The sequence below is a fragment of the Alligator sinensis genome, unplaced genomic scaffold (assembly GCF_000455745.1).
Source record: "Alligator sinensis unplaced genomic scaffold, ASM45574v1 scaffold1573_1, whole genome shotgun sequence".
NCBI lineage: Eukaryota > Metazoa > Chordata > Crocodylia > Alligatoridae > Alligator > Alligator sinensis.
In genome coordinates, this window is record NW_005843202.1 from 17,375 (window position 1) to 36,012 (window position 18,638).

At 43.3% G+C, this 18,638-nt stretch overlaps 1 long non-coding RNA gene across 4 annotated transcripts in view; it reads left to right on the forward strand.

Moving 5' to 3' along the window:
• The window catches only part of LOC112548481, a 27,326-nt gene extending 8,690 nt beyond the window's left edge, over positions 1 to 18,636 (forward strand). Inside the window, exons 2-3 of one of the 4 annotated variants that reach the window (XR_003092214.1) lie at positions 17,325 to 17,437; positions 17,847 to 18,636. This is a non-coding gene — a long non-coding RNA (uncharacterized LOC112548481). The other 3 variants (XR_003092213.1, XR_003092216.1, XR_003092215.1) reach the window with 3 other exon arrangements.
• The last annotated feature ends 2 nt before the right edge of the window (positions 18,637 to 18,638 follow it).

The window sequence follows — 18,638 nt, forward strand, 5'->3', positions numbered from 1 at the left end:
TGTTTCCTGGGGAAAACTAGCAGCAACACATATTGTCCCTGGGGAATGCCTGTGCGTGCATGCTGTAGTGCGTGGCAAGTTGGCCTGGGTGGGGTAGAGGAAGCCGGGGCCAGCACTGGGATGGCCTCAGGAACCTTACGTGGGATCCTGGAGGCCTCCTGGGGCTTCAGCAGCAGTGATCCGGGCACATGGAAGCTGGCCAGCAGCTGGAGTGTGGCTCTAGCCAGCCACGCTCCAATTTCTGGCAGCGCACGCTGCTTCCATATGCATTGCCCTTCTTTTTTCTGGCTCAGGTTGTTTTGACACTGGGATCTCCAGGCGTCAGAAAAACCCGCCACACTGCAAATAAGCGCAGTGAATGTCTGTGTGGCATGTATGGTCTGTAGCACTGCAAACTGCATGTGTGACCGTGTGGACGTGCCCAAGGTGCGACTGCTCCACACTCAAGCTAGCAGTAACACTGATCAACATTTGAGCAGCTCCAAGAGCAATGTATAACAGGGCCCTGAATTTGGCTCCCTAAGGAACTCAGAGATCAACATGCTCTAATTCCTTTTAATTTGAAGCCCCAAACTGCATGTTTTACTGTCCTTTGCAACCAAGTGTAGGAATTTTGCGGTATCTGTAGGCTTGGGGTCAGTCTGTAAGTGTGCAAGAGTGCTTTCTTGCACCTACTAGGGAACAGGGAGAGCTATAGAGATGCCCATTAAGGTTTGGTAAGACTTGTGTTCCATTCCAGGCAACTTCCCTGCTTACAGATTTGTAGAAGAACCTGAAGGCTAGGCTCTGGGGTAGGGCAGGGGGAATCAGCTACCCTCCCCTAGGACATTAAGGTACTGGATGGAGACTCAGGTTTGCAAAGCTTTTGGGTGTAGGGTGCTTTGGTGTGTTCCTCCTAAATAATCAGTCCTCCTATGTTATCTCTTGTGATAATGGATTTTGCATTTGGCTTGTGTGAAGTGAACCTTGCATTTTTCCTGCAGCTGTGTTCAACAGCAGCATCTGAGTAGTAGCAAAAAAGGTCCACTAGCTGTGGATGAGGGTACATTTTCAGAAAAATGCATTTAGACTTCTAAAATCTAACAACTTTTTTCAGAAACCTTTACCATAAGCAGCTTCAGTCTTACTATTCAGTATTCTGATTATGACTGGTTGGGCACTCAAACCTCCTAAGTAAACAACATGACTAAAATACGTGTCATCTATTTCCCTTTTTATGTCATGTTTTGTTATTTTGCTGTGATTCTTTTTTAAAACAGCCAGTAGAGGAATTCTTGTGAGCCCTTGCTGAGAACTGTTACTACAAGTTGGTTCACTCTGATAAAAAGGTCAGCCAGGCCTCACTTGCTTTTTATTATAATCCGCTACCCATTGTGGTTTATCCTCTCTGAATCTATTCTATTCTATATTACTCTTCTTTTATGCTCACTATGTTCTCTGTGCAGCTAGTAGTATAATACTTGAAAAGACTTGCGCATAATGATCAGTGAACTACAGAAACATCATAAACCTTCCCGCATGGGGAGACAAGGGTAGTGGTGGCAAGCTTATGTTAATTGTTCATCTTAGAATAAATGTGAACCTGTGTTCATGTAAAAACATATCTAGGATTGATATTTGCTTTTTCTTTGTTATAAGAGCACAAGTCCTGTTTCTGTTAGGAGAACCAAATCTCTCTTCTGCTAGTGTAATCCTTCTGTTAGGAGTCGGCTTTCAGAGATACCTGCTTGTCCCATATTCTTACCTGCAGTGTAATCCATTTGCTCTACGTTTGGCAGCTTACGCTTATTATTACTGTTGTGGCACTTGGTCATGTTTAAAACTTCCTAATGATTATGCAAAGACATGGAGTACAGTAGTTATCGTAATCAAACATATGACATGGCTTCTGTGTAGTTTGCTTTAGAAGTCTGGCCTTGCTCCTTCATAATTTTTGTTATGGTGTTAATCCTGTACCTGTGACGTATTTTACAGTAAAAATGACATTTTCATTAAATAACAGGAAAAAAGTCACTGGCAGAGAGACTAAAACCTTTCTTGGATACCAGTCAGATCCTGCTTTTTGTTTAACTATAGAATTCCTACCTGTGTGGAAAGAATAAGGAACAGAAAAGAAGGACACTTAGTTTGGAGCCTAGCAGCAGTACAGAGAAGTATCATCAGTAATAGGGATGCCTTGCTTTTTCCTTCTTGTCCTTTTCCTTGACATGGTCTTTTTGATCTGGCTGATGTATGAAGGAGCAAACATTCAAGACAAGGAGGAAAGGGTAAGTTTGAGAAAAGAAGGTTTTTATAAAAGTGTAGAACGTTAGTGTATTTTTCAGAAAGAAAGGTAGAAACCTGGAAAATGAACAGCTTTCTGAATAGGTCACCACTTTTTCCTATGACTTGCTGTATTCAGTTGCTTGGGTGTCTTGATTGCTACTAAAAATGCTGGTCAGGTTTCAGCCACTGTCATGTTATGACATGGTACTGTATTTTACCTGTCTGTCTGTCTAAGCTGGATGGCTGAAAATAGATTCCTTTCTTGCAAGTGTCCATTTGATATTCTGTACTGTGTTGTTTATACCACTATATGCAGACTAAAGAGGAATACTAATTTCACATACTCTCTGGGGTTGTTGGGACTTCATAATAAAGGAGCCGTCATCCGAGTGTTCTTTGGCATATACATATACACCTACGTGTGTTTGTGTGTGTGTGTGTACATACGCGCACACACATATACACATACACACATTTATATATGTATATGTGTATATACACACATACATATATATTAAAATATTTTTCTTTTTGTAATGTCATTTTGTCTCTTGAAAAGGTTGTGCTACTAAGGTATATTGTCCAACAACGTTCTCTCCACTGGGTATCTCTCAGTACTCCACATGGCAGGAGGAGGGAAGTGAGAATGGGAATCCTGGAATCACATTTGGATTAAGTTTCCTTGCTTCCTTTCGCACTGTATTTGACCCAAAATGAAGAGCTGATATGACATCATCTTGGGTGTTGCCAGCACATTCTTGTTTTATATTAAATGTGTAGAAACTATTTTTTTTTTTTTTTTTTTTTTAAAGGAGAATTTCTGAAGGGATCTTGGCTGGCTTTGCATACCCTATAGGTATGTCTGATTGTTTTTCATGAGTGAGGTATTGTCCTTCTGTTTACCCCTCTCAAAGGAAGTGTCTGTTGACATAGTCTGCGTTTCAATCATCTTTATTATACAACACTCTGGGAAGCCTTCAGGGTAAGCCAAGTAGGCCCTAAAAGCAGCTTCTTAGTCACAAAGAGAGACAGGCCTAACCAGACACCAGCAGTTCATATTTCTTTATTTACAGAGATCTGTGTAATGATAATGTCAGACCTCACTGAAGAGTAAGGCTGCTTTTTTAAAGCAGTATGTTAGGTGAGGCAGGAAGGCCTCCCAGCTGCTGTTATACCTGCCATAGTACGTTAGTGGCAACATTGTCTTTAAGGGTGAGCAGTGGAGCAGAACAACACCGCTTGAATCCGTAAGGGCCTGTCTCTGCTGAATTTATTTGCAGAGAGTAACATTTTGCTATATACAAGTACCTACAGGGCTTTCATGGTGACTAAGTTTGGCAGAATCATTGGAAGTTGCTCTGCCTCTTCCTGGATTTGTCTACACTGTTGTTGCACTGCTGTTCTTGATCTAGTGCTAAGAGTATTGGAAACAGTAGATTGAAGGTAACCAAAGTTAGAACAGTCCTTATGGTATATACAGTTATTCTCTTTGCACCCCTTCTTCTAATGAAGGGCTTCCATTGGTGACCATTATTAATTTTTGTCATTGTTACAAGGCTTTAATTTTTATGGAGTTGCAGAGTCTTTTATTAATTCCATTTATTAGTTCATGTGGCCAAAAGATTACCTAAAGTGAAGTTGTATCTGGACAGCCAGTTGTTACGGTTCATTTGAGATTTGGTTGCGCTGTGAATCAGCTATATTGCCAAAGCTGTCTATTCATATTTGCAAGAGGAAAGAGTTTTGCTTCAGATTAATGTGTGAGTCAGGATTGAATCTTTGCCAATAAGCAAACTCAGGAGGATTTGCATGATATTATGACAGTTTCATTTTTTTCTTGTACTGTCTCAAATCTATTGAGTAGACTTAACTTTGACTTGTGCACATACCTTTTTTTAAAATTTCAAATAAATCCTAAAATACCTGTCTGGGCAGGCTGCTTGTGAGATAATAGAAATTTTCCTACTTGAAGAATATTGTACTCTTTGAATCACATGAACAGTACTCCCAACCTGACCAGCAGTGTGATTAAATCAAGTCTTGTTTCTTCCAATCACTATAGCTGCCTGACAGCTCCAAATGCATTAAGCTTAACCACTTTGACTGATCCTACAACCTTTCACATCAAGGGCAGGTTTAGGTTGTGTTAATAGAAGGAGACATGTATAAACCTAGCCGTGCCAAGATGCCTACAATTGCAACTCTGAGCTTTAGGTTAGCTTCATTTGTTGCTACCTTAAGATAATTGCAGTCTTTATTTTAAAAAAACCCAGAAAACCCAAAAAGAACCTGAACACAGACAACCGTGGAAACTGGTTAAGAAATGGCTATGGTGAGAGTAACCCAACTCTTCAAGTGGTAGTAGCTTCATTTGTAGTATAGGCATTTGCCTAATTATTTTAATTGAAAATTTTTCTGATTTGTGTATTAATGATGAAAGCAGCCTTGATTGTAGGCAAAAACACCAACAGCCAATTTTGGTACAGATATACACATTAGTGCAAATTTTATGTTGGAACCCAATTTTCCTTCTTCAGGATATGAATAACTCCCACTTTAGTTACTGTTTAGATTGGTAGCAAACAGAAAACAGATTTGCCCTTGGGTGCAGGATGTTGGCAGGGAGGCGCAAATCTTAGATCGGTTTCCGACATTTTTAAACCAGTGTATGTGTGCTGAACTTCTGTTCTGTTATGAGTATAGACTAGTTTCTGATCACTTATATCAGTAAAAGTGTAATGACTGTACCTAGCCTTTGTGTCTGTCTTTAAGCTGAACTTGTGCAAAATTAGAGTATTGTAGATCCAAATTGCCCTATGTTGACTAGATTTTTTTTTTGTTTCGTTTCCCCCAATCCTAATTTTAACTAAATGAACGGGCAAAAATAAACTTTGAACACAGCACAGTACCAAAAAAGTGTACCGTGTCTCCATTTAACTGAACCATTCTGCAATATGTTCCTTCACATTTTTGTTAAAGGTTAACAAAACTGTTTAGACAACGCTAATGACTGTACGTCAATCTGCTGTATCTAGCTGATTAATGGGACTGATTTCTGCAGTGAATTCCTTTAATCGCTTCTTATTTACAGAGTGGGGTGGTTTTGTTTAAAGAAGCTGCGTGGAGTGTTCATCCATCTTAAAAGCTCATTTCTTGACTGAAATAAGTTTAAGAAACAAATCTAATGAGGCTCTGAAATGCATAGTATTCAACCAAATAGGGATCCACATTCACTATAGTAATGTTAACTTTTCCCATCATGCCCAAAACCAAACCCAATTAGATCAAAATACAAATTCTAAATTCTGCAGAGATGTTTGTGGTAACCTTGAGCAAAATGATCGAAACACTAAGTGCTCTTTAGCTTGAGAGCAGGTGCATTGAGCTAGGAACCAAACTATGAGTTCTGGTCTTGTCTCTGCTACTGACTGATGCTAATATTTCTGAGCAATTTACAACCGTTATTACTAACCTAGAAGTTATAAGCCTACTCTAAAGACAGTTAGTATTGTTTCTGTTTTGGAAATAAAGTAGCTAAAAAGTTATGCAATATCTTCAGGCAAAACTGATACAGAATCCAAGTCTTTAGTACTGCAGACCCAAATCTTATCCAGGTACCCAAGCTGCCTTTCAGAATGGATATGCTAAATATATTTGCTTGGTTATTCTCCTCGTAACTAAGCTCTAATTTCCACTCCACACCTTTTTCTCAGAGCTAGGAATAGAAGCCAGGAATTTCCAGTATACCATTCCATCCCCCCCCCAAATTTTTTAACTCAGCATATCGGTATGTCGTTACACCCTTTAGGACCTGGTCCGAAATGAGAATAGCAGTCTCTCTTCATACCAGTTATTCCTGCAGCTCCACTAGTAGGGATATGTGCTTTCACATTAGATGTTCTGGATTCAGACCCTGTAGATGACACTTAATTAAATATAAATGAACAACAGGGCAGACTTAAAATTGCTTGGGTAACTTTATTTCAGACATTTCCTAAGTTTTTAGTGCCTGATTTTTGAAAAGTTAATGTTCTTTTAACTTGTTTTATTTATTTTGTTATAGAAGCCCCCCCCACCCAACATAGTATTAAGCTGGACACTTATTGGTAGACTCAGCAGAGAGGCCATCTACAACACAGGCCATGGTGCCTGAACTAAACTTGTAATCCACACAGCAGAATGGAGTTCTAGTGGCAAGCTAGTCTGTAAGGATTTTGCTCTGTACCTAATGTGATTTTATTTATCAGTGCTATCAATACTGCACTTGGTACTAGCAGAGAACCTTTTTTTTTTTTTTTTTTTTAAATGAATGTTACAGCTAGGGGTGCACTGACAGAGATTTTTGGGGCCGATATCAATAGCCAATTTTTAAGGAGGCGTACCTGCCAATACCGATCCAATTTCCAATATGCAGCCTGGCAGCTTGGAGATCTGTGTCGAACTGGTAAGTCTGTTGTGGTGGAAGGGGGGGGGGGGGGGGAGGCAGCTGGAGGCCCCTGAAGTGAGGGAGGGAGTGGGGCTGGGGCAGGTGCTGCTGGGCTGGGCTCTGGGATGAGCTGTGGCTTGTCCAGGGGGCACTGGCGGGGAGCCAGCTTTCGCCACTGTACACACTCCGGGAGGGCATCGTGGGAAGCATGTACCCCTGGCTCTGCATGGGGCAGGGTGGACTGCTACTGGGGCTGGGGCTGCGCCGGGCCCTTCCCAGCAGGGGTGTGGGGGCTGGGCTGGGCTGCGCTTGGGGCAAGTGGCGGTGCTTGGAGGAGGACTGGTGGGGGGGCTGCAGCTACATGCCCTAGCAGGGTGCATGCAGTGGTGGGAGCTGCCCCCCCGCCATGGCCCCCAGCCAAGTCACTGCTCTGTCCCGTGACCTGCTCTGACTGGGCAGTGCCCGCCCCAGCCCCACTCCCTCCCTCACCATGAGGGGCCTTGATCTGCCCCCCCACCCCAAGCCCCTTCCCTTTCCCTCCCCTTCCACCACAACAGACTTACCAGCTGGACGCAGCTCTCCAAACTGCCAGGCTGTGCTCCTTACTGCTTACATGCTGTACTGCGACTGTGTATGTACGGGGCATTTATTGGCCACATTATCAACCACATCAGGCAAAAAAACCTGATTTCTGATGCAGTCCTTTTTCTTTATATCAGTGCCTATCTGATATTGGACTGATGAGTCGGTGCACCTGTAGTTACAACTTTATGCAAATTAGCACAGTTTACACAAAATGTTGCAGATGGAGGTACAAGAAACGTGGCGGCATCAGATAACTGCAATCAAAGCATTGCTGATGAAGTTGATGTGGAGGACATTGTTATTATGATTTACTTATGGTACTGCCTAGTGTCTATTATGAGGGTGGTCAACCTATGGAACATGTGGCACGTGAAGCCTCTGTGTGTGGCATGTGGCAGATTAGGGAGGGGACAGGCAACACAGCGGTAGATAGGGCAGGAAGCAGAAAGTGGAGCAGCAGATTAGACAGGGAGTACAGGACAGGGAGCAGAGGACCTAGGTAGGCAGAGAAAGGGGATCCGAGTGGCACTTGGGGAGAGTGCAGGGCTAATTTGTGCCATACCTGCCAAAAAACTTGGTCTCCACTGGTCTGTTTGATGCTTTCCATAGCTACAAAAGGGATAGTTCTGGGTCTGTTTGAAAAATCAATAGATTTATATTAGAGAAAGGGAGCGGGAATGCCTATAGGCAAATCACGTACTCGGCTTAGTAAATCAGTTTGATCCAGTGTTTGCAGCTTGGAAGAAGCAGTCTTCAAGAGGAAATTGAACATGAGCAGGGTTGGGAATTTGTGGATGGGTTTAGCTGAATCTGGCTCCCAGAGCCATTGGATCCAGCGTGCATTGGGCCTTGGCAGTGGGGGATTTCACCTGCCCCATACTGTAAACCACTGCTGCAGCCAGGCAGCAGGAAGCTTTTCTAGGCAGTACAGAGAATGGAGAAACCACAACAGTGGTGGTGGCCGGGCACTAGTGCTGGTCCACCTTGGATCCAAGTTGAGCCATTTTGGACTGCTGCTGGGAAATGTTGCTGGCTACTGTTTTAGGGAAGCTGCACCATGTGCAGGGAATGGGAAGAGGGTGGCAGGGAGCTGATTGTGAGAAGCTGGCAAATGAAGACTTTAATAACCACATCTTAGCCAAATCACAGTACCACCATTTCTTCCCCATTCACCTTGGTTTACCAGACGCTTTCAGTGCTAGTGATCACACTCTTCTTAAAATCTTGTCCTCTTTTGTGCTCTTTGGATTCTCCTGCTGCTTCTCTCACTGTTCCTTTAGTGGTTTTCCCTCTCCCTTTCCTGCTTTCTGTAAGTTTCTCAGGGTTCTGTCCTTGCCCCTTCTCTTCTCCCTCTACACATTTTCTCTGGTTAATCTCATAAGTAAAATGTTAAATTCAACTCTAATAAAGCACCCCACCACCACATGCCCCATGCTCTGTGCTGCTGCTTAGCCAGAACCCGCCACTGCCACATGGCCCCTGCTCTGCATTGCTACCTGGTCAGATCCCCTTGCCACTGCACACCCCTGATTCTCCACTGATTCCTGATTGAAACTTCACATTGTTGCCCAAACATGGTCCTGTACTGCTGTCTGCCCCCAGACCTGCACTGTCGCCTGAACATGTCTTCACGCTGCTATCCAGCCCAAAACCCACACTGCCACCTAGATGCAGCCCCACTACAGTTGCTGCTGGTCCCAGAGATCTGTCCTAGGAACACCCCCTGCCAATGAGATTTGGCCTGGTACCTAGTATGACTTTGACACCTTTGGCCCAAGGTTTGGTGTTATTTAAGAAGGTTTGGGAACTCAAGCCACTGGGACGCATTCATGGAAAGAGGCCTTGAAGAACTGACACCTGCTTAGTTCCTGGGAGAATAGCCTTCTGGGATTGTGGCTGGCACAATAGATAAGAGCCTTAAGAAATGAGGGAAGAGGGTGGGAAAGCCTCACATAATCTGATTTTAGTACAAAGGAAAAGGAAAAATCAGGTAAATGAGGATATGATAATGGATAAAGGAATATCAGTGGGTAGCAAGAGCAAAGAGAAAGAAAGTAATAATGTTGTTGAGAACAGTATCTAGGTAGGTGATAGAGGTTTAGTTAAAGAGCATTGCCTAATCCATCTGAAGAACTCACATGGGCAATAAAAAAAAAGCAACAGAAGTGTCTGCACCACTAAATGGAATTTTGCCACAGGAAGTGAAGTGACGTATTGTAAAGGATAGTGGGACCATTGTGAAAAAGTATTTGTTACTGGAGCACAGAAATTGAAATGTATATGTTCTTCAGGGAAAGACAGAAATAAGGGAAAATTGGTATTGAATGCTACTACAGGCAGTCCTCGACTTACGATGGTTCGAGTTATGATGAACTGCAGTTCCAACATCTGTAAATTGACACCTGGGGTTTGAAGTTCTGACCCAGGTTTCAACTTTACAGTGTTGGACGCTGGAGACAGGTCTGTCAGTGGAAGGGGCAGGGGAAGAGAAGGGCCATGGGGGTGCAGATATGGGCCCCTGTGGTGAGGGAGGGACTGGGGCTGGGACAGGAGCTAGGGCAAACACTGCCCAGCTGGGGCTGTGCCGAGTTCTGCAACCAGGGGGTGTGGGCAGCTGGAGAAGCTGTGGCCACCCGGCAGCTCCCCTGGCTGCCCCTGCTGGGAAGAGGCAGGCAGAGCTGGGGGGCTGTGGAAGAAGCTGCGGCTCATCCGTCTACTCCCGTGGGGGCAAGGCAGGCAGAGCCAGATGAGCCTTGAGAGAAGTTGTGGCCTCCTGGCTCTGCCTGCGTTGCCCTGGCAGGGTCAGTTGGTGGGGCGGCTGTGATTTCTCCAAAGGCTCCCCCATCTGCTCCCCCAGCTGCTCCCACTGGAGAGGAGCAGGCAGAGCCAGGTGGCTGCAGAAGAAGCGGTGACTTGTCCGGCGGCTCCTACTGCTTGTCATGGGGCAAGGGGAACCTTGTCACCCCGGATCTGATCGGGCTGCGGTCGGGGCACATCTAGGGGTACATGGCACTCCCTCATGCCCTTCCAGACATGTGCTGCTCCTCTTGGAGCCATTTGTGGGGAGGCTCCTTTAAGAAGCTCCTTGGACACTTTCTTCAAGAAAGCAGACAAGACTCCAGAAAAACCTGCAGCCAAAGCTCCTGAGAAGACTCCAGCCAAGAACCCTTCAAAAAGTCCAACCAAGAGCTCTTCAAAACATCTAGGAAAGTCACCTCTAAGAAGTCCTTCCAAATAAATGTTTGCTATTTACAATATAAATACATAAATAAATACATATAGACAAGTAATATAGCTACAATTATTTATTTTATATAATTGATAGACTACTGTATAAAATTCTGGGTTATTTTTGGTGAAAATAGAGTATTGGGCCTTGGTTCAGGAACCAATCTCCCATTTATAACATTGTTTCCTATAGGAAAATCGGTTTCGAGTTGCAACATTTTGACTTAAGATGTGGTTTCCAGGAATCAATTGTTGTAAGCCCGAGGACTGCCTGTATTGAATGCTAGTAGCACTGCAAAGAAAAAAAGAGATAAGATAACATAAAAAAAGCAGAATCCCTTTGGTTAAGTTTTGGATATGGCCAGAGATCTGACTACTAATTCTAGAAAGAGAAATACTACCAAGAGACTTTAACTAGGGAATAACTGATGGTAATAATAGTGGGGCCTGCTTGTTTCTGGGTGTGAAAGCTGATAGTTTGCCTCACTAAATAGTTACAGAACCAGCAACAGATGATGTTGGTTTTTGCTTGGTAAGTGATGAGGGCATAATAAAAGAGCTGGTTATAGAAAATCACCTTTCATCTTGTCAATGCAAATTGGTTTAGTTCAAATAGAAGGATAAACAAAAAGAGGTCCATAATTGAAGCTCTCTGTTTTAAAAGAGCGAACTATGATAAAACTAAGGGATCCAATTAGTAAAGCCAATTGGACTGAGGAACATATGATCTTGAATGTCATGTTAGACTGGAATTTGTCAGAGGTGCCAAAACAGTCTGGAATTTGTGTCCTGACCAAAAAATCCCAACCTAGTAGGCAAGGAAAAATAGCCTCAGAAAAGTATATTATGTATAAGCAGGAAGACAAAAGTGATGGGAAAAAGGATTGTTCAGCAGAATAAACAGGCCAGAAAGCTTAGGGGTTAGGTGAGAATTGCCCAAGGTTAAGGTGAGTTACAGTTTATAAAAGATGAGTAAAACAAATACCAAAAGACTCCTCAGTTATGCAAATAAATAAAGAAGATAAATAAAGAAAGGACCAGCAGGGTGGCAATTCTGTGAGCAGGGGGTAGAGATTAAAGATAATTTTGCTATGTCCCAAAGATGTTTTAGCCTCACTTTTCAATATGATGATGCTATTGAGTAAGGGTGGAATGTTTAAAGGTAGGGTGACCGTATGTCCTGGGACAGTTCCAGCTTCTGTAGTCTGGAACTGTCCCAGTCTGGGCTAGTTGGTCAGAAGTCCTGGAGTGGAGTCCGGTGGGGTGGCATTGTGCACCAGGCAGGCACTGCTGCTGCCTTGTGTGCGCAAGGCGGATGGACTGGTCACCCTTTTTCAAGGGAATGGAAAGGTATAGAAAAGGGAAATACCACAGTTAAGGTGGAAGCTCAAAAATTTGTGTTGAAATTTGAGAGACTGAATAATCTTTATCTTATCCTTAATTCCTAAAGGAACTGGCAACTGAAATCTTAAGTCTTTTTACCAAACCTGTCAGACAGAAGGTAGGGCAAGGTGGCGCCTTAAGAGACTAACTAGTTCAGATGCATTTGACAAAATAGGTTGTTGCCTATGAGAGAGTTAGCTCATGCTCCTCTGAACCAGTTAGTCTCCAAAGTAGCACTCTGCCCTGCTTTCTGTCTGACTTGAAACTAACAGCTAACCACTCAGAAATACCAGTTATGGGTTATACTTTATGATTAGAGAATAACAAATATAGAACCTAAATTTAAGAACAGAAAGAAAATTGATCCTGGCAACTACTGATCCATTAGCTTTACCTCAGTAGTATTCAGTGCTTTAGAACAAATTTTGGGGCACGTATACACGAGTGTGGAGGCTGCTTTAACTGGAATTCCAGCACGTCGGAGCAGACTCAATTAATTGAGTCTGCTGGAGCATGGCAACTACCGCACTCCAGCAGCCTCCTGCGTCTTGTGTATCAGCATCCCTGTGCTTAAAAATGGCAGCAGGGGTGCTTGTACTGAAGCTCATCGAACGAGCTTTAGTTCAGGCGTCCCTGCCACCATTTTGAAGCATAGGGATGCTGATACAGGAGACATGGCTGTGCTTTAATTAGAGTGGCTCTTGGAGCCGCTCTAATTAAAGTGCTGCCACCCATCCCCAGAGCATGTGTAAAAGTGCCTGTGGAGGAAAGAATAAATAAGAACAGTGTTAAACAGAAAATAGGTTAAAATGCAGTATGAATCAGTTGGTCCAGCCCAGAGGTTCCCAAACTTTTTCTTATTGCATAGCCCCCTTCAGATTTACCAGCTGCCCACATACCGGCTACCAGCATATCTTTTATATTTTAGCCCCTTAAATACCAATTGTTATTATAATTAAGATGAAATCTGCCATTATACAATTCCTCCTGCATACCCTCCAGAGATGTTTTGTGTATCTCCGGGGGTATGCGTTTACCACAGTTTGGGAACCCCTCGACCAGTCTAACTTCATGTCTTTGATAATGAGAATTAGTTTTTTAGCAAAGGAAACATCTCATCTATCTGGAAACCTGGGAGGTACATCCTATCTATCTAGATTTCAGTTAGGGATTTGATATCGTATCACGTGAGAAATTATTATTTTAGATGGAGAAGATTAGTTTAGTACGAGAGTTATAAGGTGAGTAAGGAGCTGGCTGTGAAGGAGAGACAACAATGGATACTGTTGAAAGGGGAAGTATTAAGCTGAGGTAAAGTTACCAGTGGATTTCCTCAAAGATAGGTCTTGTAACTGATCTTACTTAATATTTTCATTAATGATGTTGGGAAAAAACTAGGCGGTAGCTGAAGAAATTTGCTAAATACCACAGAGTTAGGAGACATTCTTACTACCAGGCTATCATGCAGAACAATTTTGACAACTTTGAAGACTGGAATAATAGACGAATTCAAATTCACAGTACAGAATTTTGGGTCATGTACTTGGGAGCTAACAACAAGAATTTCTTCTATAAACTGAGAAGTCATCAGTTGAAAATGATTGACGAGGAGAAGAACCTAGCTTTTGACTGTAAACCATGCTCATAGGAGGTATCATGCAAAGTATTTCTAGTTGATCTCTGAAAGTTTTATTGCCATTTATTCAAGACCCGTTAGCCTTACCTCAGTAGTATGTAGTGCTTTAGAACAAATTTTGTAGGGAACAATAAATAAAGACAGAGCATTAAATGGAAAATAAGCTAAAATGCAGGCTGAGTCAACTGGTCCAACCTAACCTCATGTCTTTGGATATGCTCATTGTTTTTTTTAGCAAAGGAAACATGGGAAGTACATCTCATCTATTAAGGATTTCATATTGCATATGTCTGACTTGCTAATTCTTATACTGGGAAAGAGAGAGACTTGAAAGACAGCCATTGAGAGATTTAGCTGTAGAAGTGTAAAGAAAAGGCTGGATCGTGGAAGAAGTGGCAGGAATTGGAATGAAAAACAAGTCTCAGATTGCTGGCTTGTGCATAGTAGCATGATGAGATGATATTGACAGAAAGTGGGGCAAAGGAAGGAAGAGAAGTAGTTATGAAAGGAAGAAAGGAGTTTAGTGTTGGCCATGTGTGGTTTGAGATAATGACAAAACAGAGGATGTGAGATGAGAGGCATGACTGGATGGAAAGGAAGCAGTTTAGCAGTGCAAAGAAATTTGCAAGTCATCAACATAGAGTGCTAAAACTGTGGGAGCTAATGGGATCACCCAAAATAAGGGTGTTAAGTGAGAAGAACAGAGAGTCAAGAGCAGAGCTTTTTAAGAACTGCTACAGAGCACGGGAGACCCACCAAAAAGGATGATAAAAGAACAGTCAAGAAAATGGAGACAGCTAATTACGTATCTTGAAAGCTCAGTGAGGATAAGATGGTGAGAGGAGGATGATTTAACTTTGTATCAAAAAAAGCAAAGGAAGATGAGGGCAAGCTAGGGTCCTTGAGATTTGGCTAGGAAGACCCTAGTGCAGTTTCAACAGGGTAGAAATAGCTAGAAGCAGATTGAAAGGGATCCAAGATAGTAATAGAGGAATGGAAGTGAATGTACTGACTGTAGACTGCACTTTCAGTGAGTGTACAGTTAAGGTAGAGGAGATTTGGGGATAGCTGTAGAAGCAGGTGGGGTCTAGATTTCTAAAGGATGTGGGGAAAAAAAAAAAAAAAGGAAAGGGGAAAGAGGATGAGGGGGGAGACATAAGTAAGGAAACAGGAATGGATGGAAATACTGAGGGAATTGGAAGTCACCAGATGCATGTCTTGTGTGTGCAGTAGGACATTTACATAATCTTACTTTTGTAAGAACAGGTAGCAGAAGTGTTATTACATACATTTTCTTTGTAGTATATATTAGTGAGCAATGACAGATTTTGTAAGTAAATTGCAAAAATAGAGCAAATTTTGCCATTATATTTTGAGATTTTTGACTGCAAAACTAAAAGTGAGATCAGCTTTTTCTTCAGAAATTTATAAAAAAAACATTTGAAGCAGCAGGATGTGCTCCTTTCTTCCCTCTTGGGAAATGAGCTTTCTTTCTCCTCTTCAGACCCACACCACCACTATTGGAGGGCATCATGCTGGTGTGTGCTGGCTGATGCGGGCCCTGTGGAGTTCATTTAGCATTGGAAAGAGACCGACACATCCAGATTTCAGGAGCAGCACTACCTAATTGTCTGGCTCCTATTCAGCAGCAGATTGACCCAATAAACTCTAATGAATCTGGATTCCTGCAGTCTGATTTGCTTCCGCTTTCTATTACGTGCTTCTTTCAGTCCATGAAGAGTTGAAACCTGAGTGCCATTTTTGACAAAGGGAGTGAGAGAGAGGGGGGGGGTGAGGAGAAAAAGGGCAGATAACAGCCGAATGTAATCAGCATTTTATTACCATCCTCAGGAAGTGGGAATAGTTTTTATAAAAAAAAGTAGGTTGGAGCAAGGAAAGTTAATTATGGTGAGGTTATTTGACAGGAAATTACAAAATACAAACAGACAGAAGAAACACATTTTAAAACAGGGTAGGAAATCTCAAGTTACTTCACTGTGTATATTCAAAACCCCCAAAGCAAAGGCTGAAAATAGCAGTTTAAACAAAAGCTATCTTATCAGATAAAGGCATTTCAAGCACAAAGGGAAATGTATATATTGGGTTGACAGTCTTAAAATAAACTGATTGTCATGATAACACTGTAGATTTAATTGTGGGAAAATTTGGGTTTGTTTGAATGACCCAGAGACACAGACCCAGTCCATTTATATGAGAATTTTCTATCTTATACATATCTAGTCCCTTACACAATGTTTGTCACTATTTTTCAGAAATTGCAAGGTAGCCTTGTGCATGTGGAATGAGACTGATAAATATGTGCATATTTTCTTGGTCTTTATGCAGACCAAATACAATTCATTTCCTATGCTACTATTTATAGACAGTGCACCAGAACATCTTCTACCTGTTAGGTGTCTAAGTGGTTTTTGAACCTGAAACCTTGCTTAATAATTGTTTTCCAACTATTTAAGTTGGTCTAATAAAAGATATCAGATTCACCCAAAGAACCTTGTCTGCCTAAGTGGTACTTAGGACTTGAGGGCTAAGTATAGCCAGTCAAAAAGCCCAACCCTGAACCAATTCAGTCTTCATAGGTTAATTTAAACTGGGTAGATTGAACTGAGAAGCAAGTGTACAGGCATTCACTTTTGATTCTGAAAATGCAGCCACATATCTGTAGGCCAGAAGCAGGGGAGTGCTAGAGCATGCCTCCCTGCTCAGCTGGAGCAGACAGCTTGGGTCAAGGCTAGCCTTGTACAGTAAAGTAATTAACTACTCTACCGGGGGGGGGGAGAGGTTGCAGGGGAGGTGCAAAGCATCCTGGGATGCTGGGGGACTGTGAGTTAACTTGAATCTGGAGAGGATCAGGGACAGAAATTCAATAAACCAATTTTTCCTAAATCAGTTAATTCCGATACTACATCTATCCAAGTTTATCTTCAACCAGTTTCAGCAATTTTAAAAGTGGTTTGTGTGTACTGAACTTCTGTTGTGTAACAGATTTGAACTGGTTTCCAATCACTTATACTGGTTTATGTGTACTTTCTGTCCCTAGCCCAAGGGTTTAAGTAGCATCCTATTCTCCAACTGTATAAGTCCAGGAAAGTTGTTAATGTAAATTTGGGTTGACCCTCATCCTCCTTGTTACCTTTTGTGACTTAGTCTTACGGCTAAGCTGGACAATAGTATAGGCATTACTATTATTTCAGGGATTTGAGCTATTTGGGATAGGATTGTACTCAAATGCGTTAAACCAGTAGTTCTCAACCTTTTTAGACTTGAGGCACCTGTTGGAGAATGCCAGCTCTTAGCTTTCATTCATTTTTTGACTGTGAATACTAGAGCAACTTTTCTGTTGCAGAGAACTCAGAAAAAACACAGTAGGGCCAAATCTTTTTAATACTGTGGATTTCTAGCATTGTATGGCACCCTGTGGCCCCCTTGAAAGGATATCAAGCACCATAGGGTGCCATGGCTCACTGCTTCAGAATCATTGTCTTAGGCACTTACTAGATGGAATTTGATCTGGCCAGTAATGTTACTTTTAGCAGGTTTTCTGTGCTAAGGAAAACATGAATAGAGAAGTGTAGAATTTGTTTTATTCGTTACTTGTTGTTGTATTTGTTTAATTATTGGAATTATGGAGGTATGCCATTGAATATGGAACTCGTTTTATCTTTAACAAACCAGGGAAACTTTGTTTTGTTACCATGTTAACCACTTCTTTGAAGGACATATATACATGTAAGGAGAGAAGAACATGCTCTGTACTAATGTATGATTCTTGTCCTGCTGTAGGTACCAAAGCTCTGAAGAACAGCAGTGAGGAACTCAATGATAGCTGCTCTCTCTCAGAGCCTTCCATCAAAAGACAACATTCTCCCCAAAGAAAGGACTGATTCTTTTTGAAGGTAAAGACCGTTCAATTTCTGGGGCCCTCTTTACCATTCTTCCTTGAACATTACTTGCTGAGACACTGAGTCAGCATTGATCTTCATATAGATATCTATATGCCCTCATGGTTTGGTAGACTATATATTATAGAAAATAGGTATATCAACAAAATTACATTTACTGTATCAGAGGATGGGAAATCATATTTGCATACATGGGGCACATCTACACGTGTGCTTTACTGCAGAGTAGACTGTTTTGCTTCGCAGTAAAGTATCACTGTCTACACGTGTGGCAGTATTAGGCTGCAGTAAAGTAATTAACTCGGTCGGAGATAAGTACTATCTTACGGCAGGGTAATTTACTGTGATTAAATGCATGTGTAGATGCACGTGTACATTGTGGGCGTAAATTGCATTTGGTCAGCCTAGCCAGCAGGGGGCCAGACTCCTGCCTGCTGCCTAACCACACGGATCTACACTTCAGCACCCTTGCGCCCCAGCCAGCCCTTCCTCCACCCAACACCACAACCTGGAGCCTGGGGCTGACCCTCCCGTGCCCCCTGCCGGCCTGGGCCTGCACCCTGGACACCGGGCCACACCGCTACCACCAGCCACAGCCCTACGCCACTGAGCCTGCTGCTGACCACTGCCACCTGCCAGAGGCTCCCTGAACCCGCTGCCACCCACCGAGCCTGCTCTCAGCCGCCACCATGTCGGGCCCCCCACCCTTTGACACCCAGGGACGGGGGCCCAACTGGACACACGAGGAGACCTCCGACCTCATTGCCATCTGGGGGGACATCAGCGTCCAGCAGCAGTTTGCCCGTGCTACCAGGGCCAACGCCCACGTGTTCCAGGAGATGTCCTGGCGGATGCAGGAGCGTGGTCACCGGCGGTCCGGCCACCAGTGCCGGGTGAAGGCCAAGGCCCTGAGGGCGCAATTTGTCCGCGTCCAGGACCATAATAGGCAGCCTGGGGCTGCCCCCAGAACCATGCCCTTTCTCCGTGAGCTCGAGAGGATCCTGGCCCCCACAGGCCCTACTGAGGCCCCTCCCGTGTTCTGTAGCACGGGCGGACTTGAGGAGCCTGTGCCAGGGGCTGCGGGTCAGGAGGACTCTCCAGGGGAGGGCACCTCGTGGCTCCCTCACCAGGTCCCAGCACGCTCCCCGCCCTCAGCCTCACCCGGCAGCTCAGACAGCCCGGGCCACCACTTGCC